This window comes from Plodia interpunctella, chromosome 1, assembly GCF_027563975.2.
Source record: "Plodia interpunctella isolate USDA-ARS_2022_Savannah chromosome 1, ilPloInte3.2, whole genome shotgun sequence".
Classification (NCBI taxonomy): Eukaryota; Metazoa; Arthropoda; class Insecta; order Lepidoptera; family Pyralidae; genus Plodia; species Plodia interpunctella.
In genome coordinates, this window is record NC_071294.1 from 4,019,324 (window position 1) to 4,037,672 (window position 18,349).

At 37.4% G+C, this 18,349-nt stretch overlaps 1 protein-coding gene across 2 annotated transcripts in view; it reads left to right on the forward strand.

Moving 5' to 3' along the window:
• mtgo (miles to go) overlaps nt 1–18,349 on the forward strand; it is a 46,410-nt gene that overhangs the window by 1,242 nt on the left and 26,819 nt on the right. Inside the window, exon 2 of one of the 2 annotated variants that reach the window (XM_053750133.2) lies at nt 3,194–3,354. The exons of the other annotated variant lie outside the window; for it this stretch is intronic. The gene's annotated coding sequence lies outside the window, so the exon portion shown is untranslated. The remainder of the gene's footprint in view (nt 1–3,193; nt 3,355–18,349) is intronic. 2 annotated transcript variants of the gene reach the window in all.

The following is an 18,349-nucleotide window of genomic DNA, read 5'->3' on the forward strand; positions in this document are numbered from 1 at the left end:
ACAAGTGCATTAGTAAAAAAAGATTTACTAATTCATTAAAAGTAAACGTAACATAACGTCTGGATACATCGTGTTTATCAATCGATCGATCATTCAACGCAGACTTATCTAGAAAAGCAGAATGTTTCTAGATGATTCATAAATGCAAATTTAGTTAACTATAATTTTAATAGAAAACATTAAAATTTGAATAGAGTGCATAATAGTGAAATCTTTGGATCTTCAATAATTATGTTTTTTTCAATTACTAGCTTTGTATCGCAAACATGCGACTTCGGTTACCTCTAATACGTTACCATACCAAATATCGCATAAAATTGTTATCACACTAAATACCTCGTTATGCGTGAATATTTTTATTTTTTAAACCAATACAAATATTGTTAGACCGAATTGGCTCGGCAGCGTGCGTTTGGCCAACGCGGTCAGAAAGCTGAACAAAGTGTCTGAATCATTTATTCCTTGAGCATGATTCTCTTGACTACCGCAAAAAGCCACAGAAGAAGGTTTTAAAGGAATCAATTTTTGAACGTGGTATGTAGACGAATGTAGTGAGGGTTTAATGATAGTAAAATACCTAGTAGCTATTCTTATCGAGATTTTAAAACTTATTATTTTGAGTCTGTTTGAGATTTTTCGAGATGTGACTCCGCGTCATCCACTTGCTATTTGGATCAAATATACACTACTTTCACAGTATGGAAAATGAAAATAATCCGTTTTCATTGATACCCATACAATAAATACACAAATGAATTCGGCGTTATACACAAGCCAGTAACTCGTACTTATCTTGTGACATTACGCATGATCTCGCCTATAATGAGCTCGATAGTGCGTGCCATATATTTCGAAACGCGTCCGCCGCCGCTTCCGCCGGGTGACCCACAATTTACAACAAACTTTAGGTGTATCACAAAGTAACCACGTTTATCTCATTAAGAAAATAAACAGACACTTTCTACACGGATTGCGATCTTTGGTACTGGAGTAACACGTTTTGGGCGCGTTTTATAGTTCTAAGATTACCGCCTTTTATCTAGTTTACAGGTTTCTGTGTTATTTTGTTTCATGTTCGAATAGCATGTGGAAAATATAAACGAATTATTATTACTTTAAACTTTCTTAAATTCATTCATCAGAAATTCATCAAGATTCTATTATCTCTCCATCACTTGAGGGTGTCCCCGGTCCTTTCCTCAGCTGTCAAGTGTCGATGACCGCTTTCTTATCTTCTCCACTTTACATGGTCTTTGCTATCCCTTTCCATCAGTTTTTATACCTCCTTGTTAAAAACAATTAATGGTTAAACTTTCTAACGTGGTAGTGACCACGCTCTGTTAAATCCCATAAAACAAAGTAAAAGGTTATTATTGTAATCTGTAAACTAAATAACTGAATTATCACACAATGTCCGGGTCTCGGGTCAAATTTACACAATCTTACCGACCTTTAATCTCGGTTATGATAGCTAAAACACGTTCGTGATAATTCTCAGAAAATAGATAATTATATCTCATTGTTTTGTTTACAAAATCATTAACACACGCTTCATTTTTATTACCTATCTGGTTTCTACATAAGGGAAAAAGTAGAAACAATTAATTTGATTAAACATTCGGAGAAACCAATACTTGAAATCAAGTATTGGTTTTAAATTGGGAAAATTCCCAAAAAGTCAGCATGATGCAAATAGGTAGTATTAAATTCTTACGAAGAGTACCTATATCTTGCTTATTCGTTATTATCTGAACTAAAGAAAAAAAATAAAATGTTGTGAATTTGCCATGTCCACATTACAACGATTTTTCGGATCACCATAACTAATTTAAATAAATATTTTCTAATTTAAATTTCTTTCTATAAAATAAGAATGTTTTTTGTGATATTAAATATTTTCATCAAAAGTAGTAAATATCGAAAAAAATTAAAAAAAGTAACGAATGGATCAAAAATTTCGACCTTAAATAAACGTATAGTCTAGGTATAATCTTGGCAAAACCTTAACACTCTTATATTTAAATCCAAATAGAATGGAATTAGACTAAATTTGATACCACCTTGTAACAGATTGAAACTTGTTAATTTGTCCCTAAAGCAGAATGTTAAGTACATTCTGCTTCGTCCTACTTCTATTAGAGCTAACTAGATTGTGGAAATTTATCTTTAGTGGCTTAGAACAATCACCATGTGAAAAACAGCCAATTTGATCATTGATGGCTTTGTAGTCAATCACCTTAGAAAAATCTTCTTTTTACCTATTTCGATGATGTTCTATCATGAAATCCGACAAAAATGAGTATATAATGTTGTTTGATATAATTTTTACAATGTTGATGCTTGCTCCATAAAATTTATAGCTAATTTTAATGAAGTTGTCTGCAGTGACTGGTTGTAACTGACGCCTTTCGATGAGTCTCCGAGCTTCATGAGGCACAATGAACACTCGCTTCAAATTGAATCACATTCAATTACTAAACAAATCGGTCACGATGTCAACTCCACATGCACGTTGCATGTAATTTGTCACATTGCGGCATCATCGGCTAAAATTCTAAGTTAGGAATATACCTACCCACATTTTAACTCCAATCCAATTCATAAAATTCCTTCAAAATGTAAAATAAGAGTACCTATAAGTTGGCCTCTATTTATTATTGTATTAAAACAAGTGCCTCTCTTAGCTTTGTATATTTAACAATCTTTTCGACTAAGTTTCTAATATTGTATTGTAAAGTGTGTTGTGAATGTAATAATTAATTTGATACACATTTTAACAATATATTCTTACCAATACTTATAAACATAATGAAGTGATGCTTAGCTGCTCAAGTGATGAAATCTCAAGAGATTTAATCGCATTCTGCGGTAGCTTCCCCTCTCTGTGCACTGTGTTGCGTGCCGCCGACGTCGTCGTGCACATAATCTCACAAGTGGGTTGCACTAACTATTGACGTTCCTTGCATCTCTATCGCACACACATTAATGTTTAAAAAAATAATTTTGTTTCAATTTCTTTACCTATATTAAGGGTGAAATTCCTACCTCGTTTCTCAGGAATAGATAATACCTATTATTTGTACGACGTGTACCTACGTGTGATTTAACGTAGTCGCAGTTCAGTGATGGCTGGCGAGGCCCTGATAGGTGATGTGTAGGAGCATAGCGGATAACGGTTCTGTCGTGTTTGCAGAGGCACGGGTGCGGGCCCGTGTGTGCGTTCGCGCCACTCACTCAAACACACAGACGCAAAGTGTTCACGCCATAGCGCGGCCGTTGAACCGAATACTCGAGGAATTTCTCCAACGCAGCCACTTCGCTTGCAGACGAAGAAGAAAATAACGACAGGTGGAGGTAGCGTGGTTTTGATGAATCAGAATTAACATTAAGCTGGTTTCTGCGTACAAAATAATAAAGCATTGTAAGTGAACGATTGAGGTGTCCGCGTGAGCGATTTGTCGCAGGCACGTGTGCGCTCGCGCAATCGCCGGCATACCGGGCCAGGGCGCGGTCTACCAATGGTTCTCAAATCACCAATAAATTTGAACTAACACAGTTATTTCATAGCTTAATTGGTTCAATTTTACAATGCGTGAAATTTTACCTAATATATTACTTGCCTATAACGCCATGGTCGGCTGTTCTTGGGTCAATCATTCCAGGATAACTACTGCTAGAATATCAAAGGACACAAGCGGAAACTAAATCGTCTGCGTTGTGTTGAGACAATACAGTGCCAATTAGTCAAGCACCAACCGACGTTTGAAGTATAATAGTATATATCGATTCGCATATACTTTTTACTCGCATTGTTTTTTTGCTCTTATGTTTCAATCCGCCGTTACAGTATAATTAATTTATAATAACCATATAATAACTTTAATGATGTTTGTATTAGCATAACATAAACCCGTTTTGTTTATGAATTGATTTAAATCAGTTATCCTCATCTGTTGATTCGATAACTTATGTTTATGCATTAGATAATGCATCTCCGCTCACGTAACAGAACTAGTGTGCATTTATATCTTTATGATGATTTATCAAGTAACATGTGTGAGAAATTAGCATTTAGTATAGATACTGAAATGTATGTGTAGTCATTCAATAAAGTAGGTATCAACTTTAATATAATACTATTAGGTATATACTGGGTTAATTTATCAAGTACTAACTGCGTTCTTTGTCTGTATGCGCAATAACTAGGCATTAAAGAATGTCGTTATGTGTGCATAAAAACAGATTTCTTATGTAAGTTTTGCATAATGCTGTCACAGCGAATTCTTAATTGCCACCCGAGAATCTAGTACTTTTGCATCATTGCTTCGTTGGTAACTTACTAATAAAAGATTGCATCACCTAGCGTTCACTTTTAGAGTTTCGACACTATGCATGAGTTGCACGTTGCACAAACATCCGGCTCGAAAGACTAGCCGAGCTGTTAGATGACAATCAATTTCGATAGTTGGCTAGAAATCGCTTCATTTTGCGTTACGTGCGCATGCGCGCACACGTGGGGCCTACATTTATCAGCCGCTCAGCGCATTTTCCAGTAAACACCATGATTGTTAAGAATTACTGTATCAATGTATTGGGAAAGAAGCAAAATTAATCATACATTCCACAAGCGGCTTGATGTGTGTAAATGGTTTATTTCACTCAGGATAAAGATCCTGAGTGAAATAAACCATTTAGACACCCATAAACCATTTACGAATTGCAATAAAAGTATTGCAATTCGCACTTCATAGTGTTACCTGGTGCAAGACACTCACGTATGCGTTTATGCTGTAGCCATATCAACAGATGAAGAACTCATAACTTTCATCTACGGATAATATATGCTGTCTTCAGGTAGTTTTTTAATGTAAAAGATAAAAATAATGCATAATTTGGACCCTGGGGTTAAACCCTTTGCAGCCGGTTGGTAGAAGTTATGGCGGTGGTGTGGTGCGGCGCGGGCGAGTGAACGCGGCGACCTTGGGCTCTGGCGGCCCGCGGACGTTCGTTGAACGTGCCCCTCCCCCGCACCTCATGCTGCCACGACGGTCCACGATACAACTCGTTTGCGACTCGATTATTTGAAAATTTAATTTAGAATTGATAAACTATGTTCAGAAAAGGGAATTTAATCTGGTCACAGGATAGCTAGATCTGGACAAAGTTTCCAATGAGATTAGTCAGAAACACAACACATTCCAAAAACATTTACTTTTAACGATATGCAAAATCAAAGATGAAACCGCGAAATCCCGACTCGAATCAATATTTTTGATTAGCAATTCCTTATTATGGAAGAGCAGGCATTCCGGATATTCTTTTACCTGCTGCAGTGATTCACATCGGTGACTGAAGTTTAGGCGTGGACCTTCCTTGTCTGACTAATCTATTCATTTATATACCTTTTAGAACATTTCACTCATTCATCTTTCAATGTACCTATTTGTATATAAAAACGTACGATTTAATGTAATCCATGAGGAAAAGAATGCCAACTAATAAGTATAGGTAACTTTGGAAACAAAACAATTTTGGATAGATCTACAATTTGTCGATAATTCTACTGTTTTCTCCATAAGTTTCTCATTGTTTATCATAATTGCTCATGGAGTATTTGTTGTAATTTTAGAAGTCTCCCTTCTGAAACTTACCATCAGCAGCGCCATGAATTTCAGTGAGGATTTATGCTTTTCACCATCGTGTCTAATCTATCGTATATTTGACAATGTTTTACAACTACTGGCCTTATTCTCTCACCTTAAAAAAATAATACCCATTATTTCCTCACAAAGCCGACCTTTTTGTCATTCTGTATTGCTCCCATGTTTCATGGCAGGTCATTAGCCATAGCAAATCAGATAGGTAGGCGCCGAGGCGGGCTCCACTAGCGACGGTATCTACTTGGCATAATGAAGTCGCTTTTAAAACAAAGGAAATCTCCGTTTTGGTATTATGGTATGGTAACACACGGCCGTGCGGACTATAAAAAAATGCCCGAAACAGTGACTTCTAATTTGGCTGCAGTATTTTCGCAACATTTAGAATGCTGGCGGCGTGTGGGGCCCCGCGGGCGGCGGCTGCGATCGTTGACCGCAGCCTCGCATTATCCCGAAGAGATGGTGCATACTGATACTAATATTGTTTAGGCGAGAGGCTTAGAAACCAGCATGAACCAAAAAATCCAGCAATAGCGACTTTAGCAACATTAAACTTAAGTTGGTTAAGAAATAAACACGATTTGCTTGGAATTCCACACAGGCAAAGTAACGCAGTGCGAGGCAGACGCATCGTGAACCAGTCTAACATACGACGTCTTCGTCAAGTAATTATTATCACTCCGTCTTATTTTAATCTCGAGGCTTCCTCTGCGTTGTGCAGGTAGGTATTTGAGCTTGCGAACAGGATGTGTGAGGATTTTCCTCGTGTGACGGCTTGGTTGGCGGCTCGAGATCACGTCTGTTTACGTTCACGGGTGCTCAACGGGAGACTCATCGAGATAACTCTTTATGCTTCTTACGACTTCATCACGGGACATAAACAACATTTTACGTAGGAGTATTCGGTTAATTGACGAGTACAATAAGGTTTTTGTAGTCTGGAAATCTTATCCTTAGGTACTTATATGCTGTGCTAAACCATTATATAATAATTAATAGCTTAGAGTTAGAAGTTACAAATTTTCCTTTTACTTCCACAGGTTTTTAGACAAATTCTTTTTTGTAGTCTGGGAAGGGTCCCTAGATATATTTTTCGCGTTGATAATAGCAGTGGACCTGACGACGATGTGATTGGCTTTCAAAATCAGACAAACTATTATCTTTTTCAAAATCGTCTTCATTTCTAAAAGAGTGATGCTCCATCGAATAGGTCAACGAGTACGCCTACTTATTACTGACGTATGTACAAACTTTGATATTTTTAATGGTTATTTAAGTGTTATGTACTTCCCTCGACCTTTATCATAATCAATGATTTTCGTGCTAATGGCCTCTTATCATTTTATTGACCCCGCCCTTGCAAAGATATACCTATTTCGGTAAACATGCACCGTAAGATATGTTTTCTATAGCAATCCCTTTGGCACACTAATCCTCCTTGACGACCTCAATCCATCAAATACTTTTAGATCATGCGTACAGTAATACGAAACATTAGATGATACCTAGTTGATTTTGTCTGAGTGCAAGACAACAGCGCCCGTAGATACTTCAACGAGTTTATCTGTTGGAAATCGCACACGATAAGCAACTTTACCCTGACAGCCTGCTTTTATATCGTAATCGAACGCGTAATTCAAGTGGGTCGCCACGCCATGGTAGCTAAGCCACGATATGGCAAGTAAAACTATTGGCTGTAAATGCTTTTCTTCAACACACATAGTCATGACATCATTTTTGTGGCACACTTCTGACAAGATCTTGATGTGTAAATGAAAATCCTTCTACATATTGACAGAACTAACTCGTAAAGTTGGATTTAATTAAAATCTGATGCATTAGTGCCTTTTAAGTTTGTAGCCGCTTTGACAAAGTTGTATTGGTCCTCACAAATTTAGCCGAGTCGACACACGATACACACACGAAAAGCAGGAGAATGCTTTTCTTGTTAATACTACTTTTACAGTTTGTTCGCCATGATTAGAGCTACGCTATAAGGGAGCTTCTACTTAGAATTTAGGTACGTCTCGTTAAAGATTTGAAATATTAGTTAGACCTTGTATTGTAACTGATGCTTTTTTAAGCCTTCCTTTAAAATAAATTGGTCAAAATGTACCTATTATATGTAGAACCTACACTTTTTCACGATATTTTTAAGTGTTTATTATTTAGTTTTAAAAATTACGCTAGATTGAGGCGTTCGGGCCTGAAAAGGTAAAGAAAGGTAGGAAAGGTAAATTAAACTACTCGCAAGTACGCGCAGTTACATCGTGTATCAGTTATGACGCAATTACAAATTGAGAGCTGCGTTCAACGCGAGATGTAACAAGTGGTGCATCGGGGATGCGGCGACGATCGATAGGGCTGCGGGGGCCGGGGGGCGGCACCCGGCGAGCGCCCACGTCAGCTGGGCCCGGACAGCGCCGATATCCGTAATTCCGTACCTAGGTCTTAGAAAACGGATATAAATAGACTCATAATGTACACTCGTACCGATATATATAGCACACCCCCTTTTGTTGCTATTACTACGGCATAAAGATTCATGCAGGGTAATTTGACGTGCTGTTGGTTGTACACCGATACAAGGCTCAATATGATTCTGCTGCACTAACTATTCATGTAATCAATCCCTTAACTTTGAAACTTGTTTTAGTAAACGAAAAACATGCGCAAGTTGTGTGCCTACCTCAATTTCGTTGGTTACTTTTTGCAATGCATTTTTTTAATTAAGCCAGATAGAACTTCTTGAGCTTTAAAATGAGTATTGTCTATTAATATTTTTTTTACTTAACGTTTTAAAGCGCACGTCTCGCATTTTCTATACAAGTATAGATAGGTAGGTGTAGGTAAATGCCTACCCTTATAATTTACCTCCTCCGTAAGGGATGAAGACTAGATGTATGCGCATGCGATAACACAAAGCGATCGAAACGGTTCGGTTCGGCCTGACAATGCGGAGAAAGTCGCATGATGAGACTTGATTTCTATTCGGCTTAATGACATAATTTGTGTGATTAACTGTGAATTCCATTTATCATTGTTTCAAATTGTGTCTTTTTCGCCTGTATGTTTATACAGTATTAGTAAATAAACGGTTTATCTATCTATAACACTCGGTATTAACTTGATATTTTGTTGCGCAAAAGTCTCTCTCTTCCTTCTCGTGATTCTCGGCTGTGATTTCCTAAAACTCCGGGTTCGAAATTCGGCCGTTATTTAAAAATGGCTGACTGCCTATCAGTTGTCAAAGCTTTTATCTCATACCTAATTACCTTTTGCAATATTTATGGCGGGTTTATCACATTAAAATTAATATTTGATAAAACAATCTGCGTCTTTATACTTCTTAGAATGTATTGTTTATAATACTTAAGATGATTAGTATTTTTGTTTATTTTAATCATTACAACGTTATCAATTAAGAAATATTAATTGACATTATTTTTTAGATATACGAAAATTGGCAGCGTCTCGCAATCGTTATCATTTGTTTTGTTTGATTGTGGTACTAGCTGATGCTCGCAACTTCATTCGCGGGGACTTGACTCCAGTGAATACGAAAGTGACCGGATGTTTGTTACTTAGTTGTGCCAAACCGTCATCGAAAATTAGGCCAAAGTACTCTCAGATTATGTTATATCTTATCCTTACATATTATAAAACAAAGTGCTAGGCCGCGTCTGTCTGCCTGTCTGTCTCTTCGCGGTAAACTCAAATCTACTGCACGGATTTTCATCTACTGATGGAGATAGTGTGATTCCTGAGGAAGGTTTAGATGTATAGTTAATTTATTATATTTTTACCCGAGCGAAGTCGGGACGGGACGCTAGCTAGCGTTATTATGCTAGGATTATGAATGATTATACATAGCTATGTATAATCATTCATAATCCTAAACTATGAAATGAGTAAAATTACTTAATACGCTAAATAACTTTTGAATTCCACATCAAATGATGAAAATACGAGTATCTTTGATTTTTATACCTCAACAACAGTAAATTTTCATCAGACTGAACAACTTTTGCTTAGATGTCATTTCTATGTATATGATTGTACAGTGTCTGTTTGTGTTGCACATCAGATATTCCAGATCTTCAATTTTTGTACCTCAATGAAAAATGCTTTTCAGTTTTGCTAAGCACCTTGTCAAAATGTTTATCAGTCTTGTCAAGCTAACCACTTTTGCTAAGTCCATTTCGATATTCATAGTGTTGTTCTATATGTTGCGCCGACTTCATAGCTATACAAAAACGTTTCAGTCGGTGATTCGCGTGTACAAACAGACAGACTTTTTTAATTCTTACTCTATAAACTGTATAACTGTTTCTTCATCGCTTTTAATTATTTTTTCGAATTATATTAACGAATTATATTAATGAATTATATTAATTTATTATTATATTTGACGACCTGAATATGACCTGAATGTCATAATATATTTATTTATATTAAATGTATAAACAAACTTTTTTTTACTGTTTTAGATATTATATGTATTGATATTGACGATGTATATGTTACACAAAATATCGATTTAAGTATTTCCACGATAAAACCAATAAGTTAGTCAAGTTAAAATATGACAAAGTATGATGATGCAACGATGATATAACGATGTCGCTACTGTTCCAATCTTTACCGAAGTTATCAGTGCAACGGTAGAGGACTTAAAGCTGTTGCGGTCCAGTGGTAAAGACCTCCGTCTGAGAATGAAATGGTTCGAAATCACAGAGTCGAATCGAGTTTGTATATTAATCTGACTTATGTAATTATGGTTGTTATAGAGCCATGTACCATTGCTCAATCGCACACACAACGGCAGAAATTATTTTTACTTTTTTTTATTAATAATCTGAGTGCATTTGAACTTGATCCAGCAAAGATTAGGACTAGCTGTTATATGCAACCTAAAAAAAGGCCTATTTACTCTTACCTTATTTATAAATTTAAAGGATTTGGAAAATTTCGATAACATGAAGCCCCTTTCTCAGATGACTAAAATATGAGCTGCTCTAACCTCTACGTTTGTGCGCCATAACATTGTGCGTCAGCCCATCGTCAAATTAAAAATACCGAAGTGACTCACATTTTGTTTTTAACTCGCAGGTACGTATGCAGATGGATCGGGCGCAGGGAGCCCGGTGCATGGTAATGTAGCCACGATTGAAATGTCTCGGCTGTTTTAAAAAACTTTGCATTGTTCGCGGCGGGCGCATCATGCTCGGCTCATGTTTTCCCCACAATGACACAAACAACGGACATCATGCCTGGTGCCTTTGCCTGTATGTGTGTACTCATATACGAGTAGTTCGTGTAGCGCCTGTCTCCTCGGGTTTTCTTTGTTGACTCGTATTATTTATGTTATCTGTAGTGCGACTTACTGCTATCACACTGACGTAACTGAGAAATTATGAAATTAACAAATATGTACCTAAACTAGTTAACTACTGGAAATAAGTTATCTCTCTCTCATCGGGGCGATTACTGAGTTTCTTCCTTAGCCCCATTATTCGCTTTCTTGCTTTTTCCTATCCAAGGATCAAGGATGATTCCCAAGTTGTCGGGACAACGTGAATAAACTAATAAATTATCTAAATTAAATATTTTAAAAAGTTAAGACATCTATGTCAGTTAACCACTGAACTCGAATACTATTTTGGTGAAATTTTTCAAAGACCTTTGAGAGTTATATTATATATTTTAATGTGAAATATCCACATTATAGTTGTAGTTTATACTATAATAAAATCGAAAAACTTTGAATATTTCGTAGCAAATGCTACGAAGTGTCTACGGCTACAGTCTTCTACGCCAAGATCTACGGATTCGTAGCATAAAAAGGTCCCTTTAGTTTTTAACCGACTTAATTTACCATAGAATTTGCAAACTTGACGATATGCTTCATTTTCAACAGTAGTTTGTCATAATTTTCTGCTGTTTGTATATATTTCCAGAAATGCTAGTTAGTGGACTTTATATAGAGAGGATTTAAAATATCCTTAGGTACATATTTTAATGTAATCGGTAGCTATCTCAATCGGCTAGGTTTCTAGGGGCCATCAAAATGATATTACAAGATCTCAAAGGTCACTGGAGACGCAAGTAATCTTTGCACGAAACCAGTTACACTTTTGCACTTGTTGCATATTTTTTTACTCGAGTAAGCTACTTTAATCTTGGCTTCAAGCGAGTTTTGAATTTGTCCTTTCTGAAATACATTTTGTGTTAATTGTGTATGTTCTTTTTTATGTGTTTGCTTAAGTGAAGCCAATTAAGACATTTTGCTTATATGTTTAAGTTATCTTCTATATAAAAATTGTTCTGCGATAGAAGTCGCGGGCATCAGCTATTCTTCTATATAGTGTCTAAAAGTGAAACCAGAGAGAAGTTAGACAGGCTATGTCTTACTCACATCACATATGATTTTAACGAGTCTTGGGCTCGAGAGGCGTAGGCGCACCCATCAGCTGATTGAAAGCTTCATTCCAATCCCCCTCTTAGCCGGTTCGTCGACTGAAATATCGATATTATTGTCTTCACAGCCTCGAGTCAATCCTTTTGTACGTATTTGTGAACATCTTACGTTTATTTTAGTTGAGAGTGGTAATAATTTTAGGCGCATATATTTGCAACGATATTTTCACGATTCAAAAACTTATTGAAAATTTGTTAGATACCATATTTCTTTTCCTTTCGTTCTTTGAAAGTGAATGTGCAAATTCTATATACATATGTATTTGAACTTTTTTTATTAAAGTTACGTTTATAAAGACGTTACGTCATATTGATGCGATGACCTATTTCCTTGAGCGTGGCAATGTAATCGTCATGGCAGCATGTAGCGGCCGTCTCGTGTGACTGTCAAAACAGGAGTTGTGCTGATGAGTGTAACAGCTGGGCTTCAGCTGCTGACCTCGGTCTGAGCGGCTGAGCTCATCGCCTAAACTATTCGCTCATAGTGCCCTATTCAAACTATGAGCGGTCCGCAGGTCTGTCGTGTTTGTGTCAATCAAGGGGCCACGACGATTGAGGAGACTGAATTTTGATTATGTTGTTTATTGTGAGACTATGAGTATTATTAATTTATAGAAATAATTTAAAATATATCAACTTTTTAAAAACTGCTTTATCATTCATAAGCCAACTATCAATCACCTCAAAAATGTTACGAGAAAATTACCATTCTTCTTATGTAGTTAGCTAACATCCAATCTGCGCAGTTAAACGTATGTTACAACACTCAACGTACACACGTTGTACTAAAATCAGCTGTATGTGGGTTTGTAAAAAGGCAACATGAGAGCGCAGTATGCGAAAAAGCGAGTAATTAAAAGGTTGAGAGCGAAGGCCGCAAGTTCCGCGTAGTGTTGCAACGCAACGCAACGCGGCGCGCCGGCGCAGCGGGCCGCTCACCTCGCCGTCTGCGGGTCACGCTCACGTTCGATTCCTTTCTAAAGTGCTTTCTATATCTTACACACTAGCATCTTTTGCTTTGCCTCAGGGCTCGTTTCACATTCACGCTTTTCTCCACTCTCAAGTGTCGCGTTAGAGCTTATCGAATTTCAAAGCGAAATTTTCTATTTATTAGGAATCCTATGCGGATGCATTCCCTTTCTCTAGTCGCCGCTCGGTCCAGTTATCTAGCGTTGTGTGTGCGCTGCGCATACATTCTACATCAGCATTCCGATAGGGGCGCGTCATCCTCGCTCGATTGTGCTTCGATTGGTTAGGTATTTAGGACTTGAGCATATGACTACAATTATTATGCCCAACCTTTGTTCTTTGCCATAGATTACAACAGTAGAGATCATAATCTCATTACTCTACAAATTAATTGTGTTCCCCCGGTACTAAATCATTAGAATGGTAGAATACCAACCGCTATTTAGAAGAAATTGAAAGCGACGGGCGTTGCACAATCCCATTGTCTTCCTACTATCAGAGAGAATAATGATTTTAGTACATGGTATCCAATTTGTTAGCCGCTCTCTACAGTTATCTACTCCCTTCGGACTTTTGAGTTGACCAGCTGGACAGTTTAATTGGAGTAGATAGCAATATAAATCGTATGGCAGTCGTCGGCAGTTAGAAAGTGTGCGTGATGTAACAATGCAGTCCTCCGGATCGTGACTGATCTGTCACTCCTACCACTCGCTACGCTCCATTCCAAAACGTCTCACTTTGTTCACCTCTAACATTTGTTTATCTCAAATCTATGTATTTCTGTTATTGACAAGATTAACTTGCAGTCATTTTGCAATTACTCGCCGTCTGGAGTAATCAGGATTTAGTAGTTTCCTCATTTCAAACCGCAAATAACAGACGTCCATGACTTTTAATGTTTTGTGCTGGCGGTGAGAAATTATGCGAAATATTGTAACTAATATAAACTACAAGGATATTGTGTCGTTGGTGGTCGAGTCGAGCTCTCGGGCTAGATCATCTTCATGCCTGCAATCTCGATTGACGCGCTCGGTTATTGTTTGATTTGCCTACAGCGTCGAGAGGAGCGAGCGATTGTTCAGAATGAAGGGCGGGTCATGCGAGTACAACAGGCGGCGTTGTCTCGATCCACTGATCCATGGGTAAGCGGTGTTTAGAGCTTCCGGGTTCAAGCCATAGCAATGACGGCACGCGAGCGGCGACAGGTGACACCCACTACACATGCCGCCGCGGCTCCTCATGCTAATAGCTCTCTTTCGAGTGATCGATTCATCGCAATGGAATGCTGTGACGAACTCGGAGATATCGCCATGTATAAGGTAGATATTTGCCATTAGTTAGGAATCTCGCTGGAGGTCTTAGAAAATAACACACATACAAACGTGTTTTAACGTTATTTTTTTAACTAGGTATGTATAATATGAAGCTTTTTGGTAAGGGTAAGTCGCATCAGATGTTAATTAAAATTATACTGAGATATAACTTGCAACTATTCCTTTTAAATAATATTGTTTTTATTTTTTTGATGGTCGCCTTTGCTGTAGATAAAACGGGTTATTTTGTAATGTTAAAAACAAACAAAAATTACAAGAGTTTATAGTACTAGACGTGCGCATTTTGATGCAAAAGTTTCAAAATTGCAGATCAACTCGTACCGTCTTATTACAAATTCGTTCGTTCGATTTAAACTGTTTGTACTTTAAACCAGGACCATAAGATCCAGGATTATGTGTTCTTATTACAAATCCAAGACCAATCGAAGACAAAATAAAACGGAGATCGTCTGAGGTTCAAATAGAAAATGACGATTGTCATTTTCTATTTGTTCATTTCATTCATTTCATTTCATTCACTTCATTCGTTCTTTTCGTACATACGACATATGTCAAAGACCCAAATAAATCTAGAGCAAAAAGCGGTGCTTCAGACGGTGCGTGACGCTCGAAATAGATAGAGACTAACGATAGCGCACTAAGCCGATCAATATTCGTTAAAATAAAGTTGAAATGTTAAAAACGAAACTATCGTCGAACAATCGATATACCTAGTATGTAATGCAACAGAACAATGAGGGAATTTCACACATTATGTCAGGCGAGCCAGCGATGGTTCGATCGCGCAATGTCGGCATCCACCAACTAACAACGTTGGCACTACACTGTAATAATGGTGGAACCATTCTTTGTACATATTGTATGTGTTTACAAAACTCTGCCCCCAAACGCGCTTCTAATTTCGGTTTTAAATTTTAAATAACCATGTCGCCAGACGACGTTTTTAGATTTGCCTAATTCTGTCCTTCCTAATACACAAATTCGTACATTTTAGGCCACGGTCGCAGTAATTATTTATTTTTATTTGGCTCCAAATCAAACTTGACAGAAGCGATCCTGCGAACCAACGGCAACTGGTTTATTGACATTCAGTCTGGCTGTATGCGAGCCCGAGTGAATCTTAATTCTTGTCGATTCGAACTAACCATCTCAATAAGTTTACGATTTATGTATATGTCGTTTATTGTCAAGTATTATTAATAGTTACGCAGATATTCCTCTACGCCTTTTCATCTTTTGTTTTGTCACTTTCCGTTCGCTGGTAGGTCGTGATGGCGACATGATGATCTTTAACCTAAAGAGTAAAACAAAAATATCTGCGTTGTTTGTGTGTAATTTGAATGAGTTTCGGGTACAGTTGTATACATTATCTGCGAAAGTCGTTAGATATCAGGAAAGTCGCTCAAAATCGCAAGAGATGTATCTGAGTTCGTTGATTGATGTAGGATGGCAATTATCGAGTGAGCAAGATAGGTTTGTTGACCTTGACAAGGACACATGGGGTGCATCGAGCACATCATCTCTATTACAGGAAAGCAGCGCTAGAGCGTGTCGAAGGTCATTGCCGTCGGACACGCTCCTCCTGCGTCTGCGGACAGTGCCCCATGCCCCATGGTTTTCCCGTAATTATCTCCCTGATTGCTACACTATTGCCCAGTGGAATGAGATAGGACTACAGCTGCCTCAGTTCCAAACACTAATCGTTCATGTACGTGGAAGTCTCAGTGACTATCGTACCATAAATATTCAATGGTGATGTCATCAACTAATAAAATACTAGTATAAGTTTACTTGTCGCATCATCCTTTCGGCAAAATATAATTCAAACACCTCTATATACTATCTTACCTTGAACAGACAAAACAAAGTATCGTATAGTCTGATAATAATGTTGTAAAAAGTAAAATGATAAACCGTCACAATGCAACCATACTGTACCTTCTTACAATACAATAGCAAAACAGCATAGAATTGTAACGACACGCTGCATTGTTTCTCTGGGATGTCTGAGAGTTGCGATTGCGAAGACTCCGGCGCAGTGGCAACACAAATTAACGTCAATAACAGATATATGTATTTAGGTTTAGACTTACCCCCTTCGCACACGGCGTCGTATCGTAAGCGTATCGTAGGACGCGCGTAGTACGAGAGCAATACGAGCAGGAACATGTTCAAACAAGTCCGCACACGATGCGGTGTTGCAGCGTATTGTATGAGGTATTCGTGTCATTACGATAGTCGTAGCGTACTGGCGTAACAAAAGGAAGCGTAGAAAAATTTTTCAAGATGAATACTGGCAAAATTATAGAATTTGTGGGCCTAGTGGAAAAATTTCCTTGCCTCTACAATCATTCCTTGAGTGATTACTCAAGGAAAGATGTAACAGAGAAAGCTTGGGCAGAAATATGCTCAAAAATGAACTGGACAGGTATGTAAACAAATTTTTTTATTCAATTCAAATTAATTATACACAATGCCGCCACTGCCATGGAAGAGAATTATTGGGTTTTAAAAAATAATTTGTTAAATAATCCCTCAGCTGGTTGGGTGATGAATTTCTGTCAACGTGAAGATGTTCATTATGTTCAGGAATATGTATTTGTATGTTATCATCAGCGTTATTACGATCTTCAGTTTGGTTGATTTCGTAATCACCTCCTTCACTTTTTCGTATAAAATTGTGAAGTACACAGACACATTTAATTATATTGTTTATTGTATCATAATTTTTGCATCTAATTGGCGTCATCAACACTTGAAATTTTTGGGTCATCATTTCAAAAGCACACTCGATGTTTTTCCGCCCACGACTTAGTCTGTAGTTAAATATTCTTTTTTTATTGCATATATTACGTAGTGGATATGGTCTTAATATATTTCTTTTCAACGGAAATGCATTATCGGCTACAAAATAATAAGGAAATGTAGAGCCACTATCATCGTGGGGTAAATAAAAGTCATCAGGAAGATTATTATTATTATTTTGTATCCACTGTCCAAGGCGTCCTGCCTGGAATATTCCACCATCGCTATTACGACCAGGGTATCCCGTTTCTATAAAAATATACGTCTACGCTACGATTCGTTTGCAGAACACTCCGCGTCTCGTACACGTAGCGTAATTACGATACGCGCACGAGACAACTACGCTTACGACCCGTGTGCGAAAAGCCTTACTTAACTACTACTAACGCAAACTTGCATCATTCCTTAATAAAATAGTATACGAATCACAACAATTGGATCCAGACTTTAAACACAAAGAAAAAGAAAAAAAGTATTTTTAAAGAAAAGTAGCCACATCGCTAAGAGTCACTTTGCAATGTTGTCATTTTGTGCACAGAGTGCGGCGCGCTGGGTGCAATCGCGGTTAACTTTCGCGTGGGAGCCGCACCTGCGCTTGCTTCGTCTTTATTTAGCCGGGGACGGCGCAACTGCAATTACAATAAATTAACATCTTCATGTGTTTTTGCTTGTTGCGTACTCTCTGCGCTATCGTAAAAGTTATGATATGGTCCAATCCTATCAACTTTGTATTGCCGTGCGTTCACTATACCACAAGTCAATGAAGCTGCAGGTAGGTATGCGGTTAGAAATTAAAAACTCGACAAGGTTTTCAATCCTACATTATGTGTTCTTTTAGAAACAGTTGATGATATTAAGTGTTTATCTAAATTCAAATTAAATTTGATCAAGTCTTCCCATCTCATATTGAAAACTTTATGAACTTTAATGATTTGATTTTGTTTTTAAACAAACCTGTTAAAAAATTTGTTTTTTTTCCATCGCAATGAATGTAACTTATTCCTCTACAGAGATTAGATAAAACAAATACCGTTAACAACTCTCTGGATCACCTTACATTCTGGAAATTTAAATTGTAATTGTATCATTGCCAGCATTGTTTAA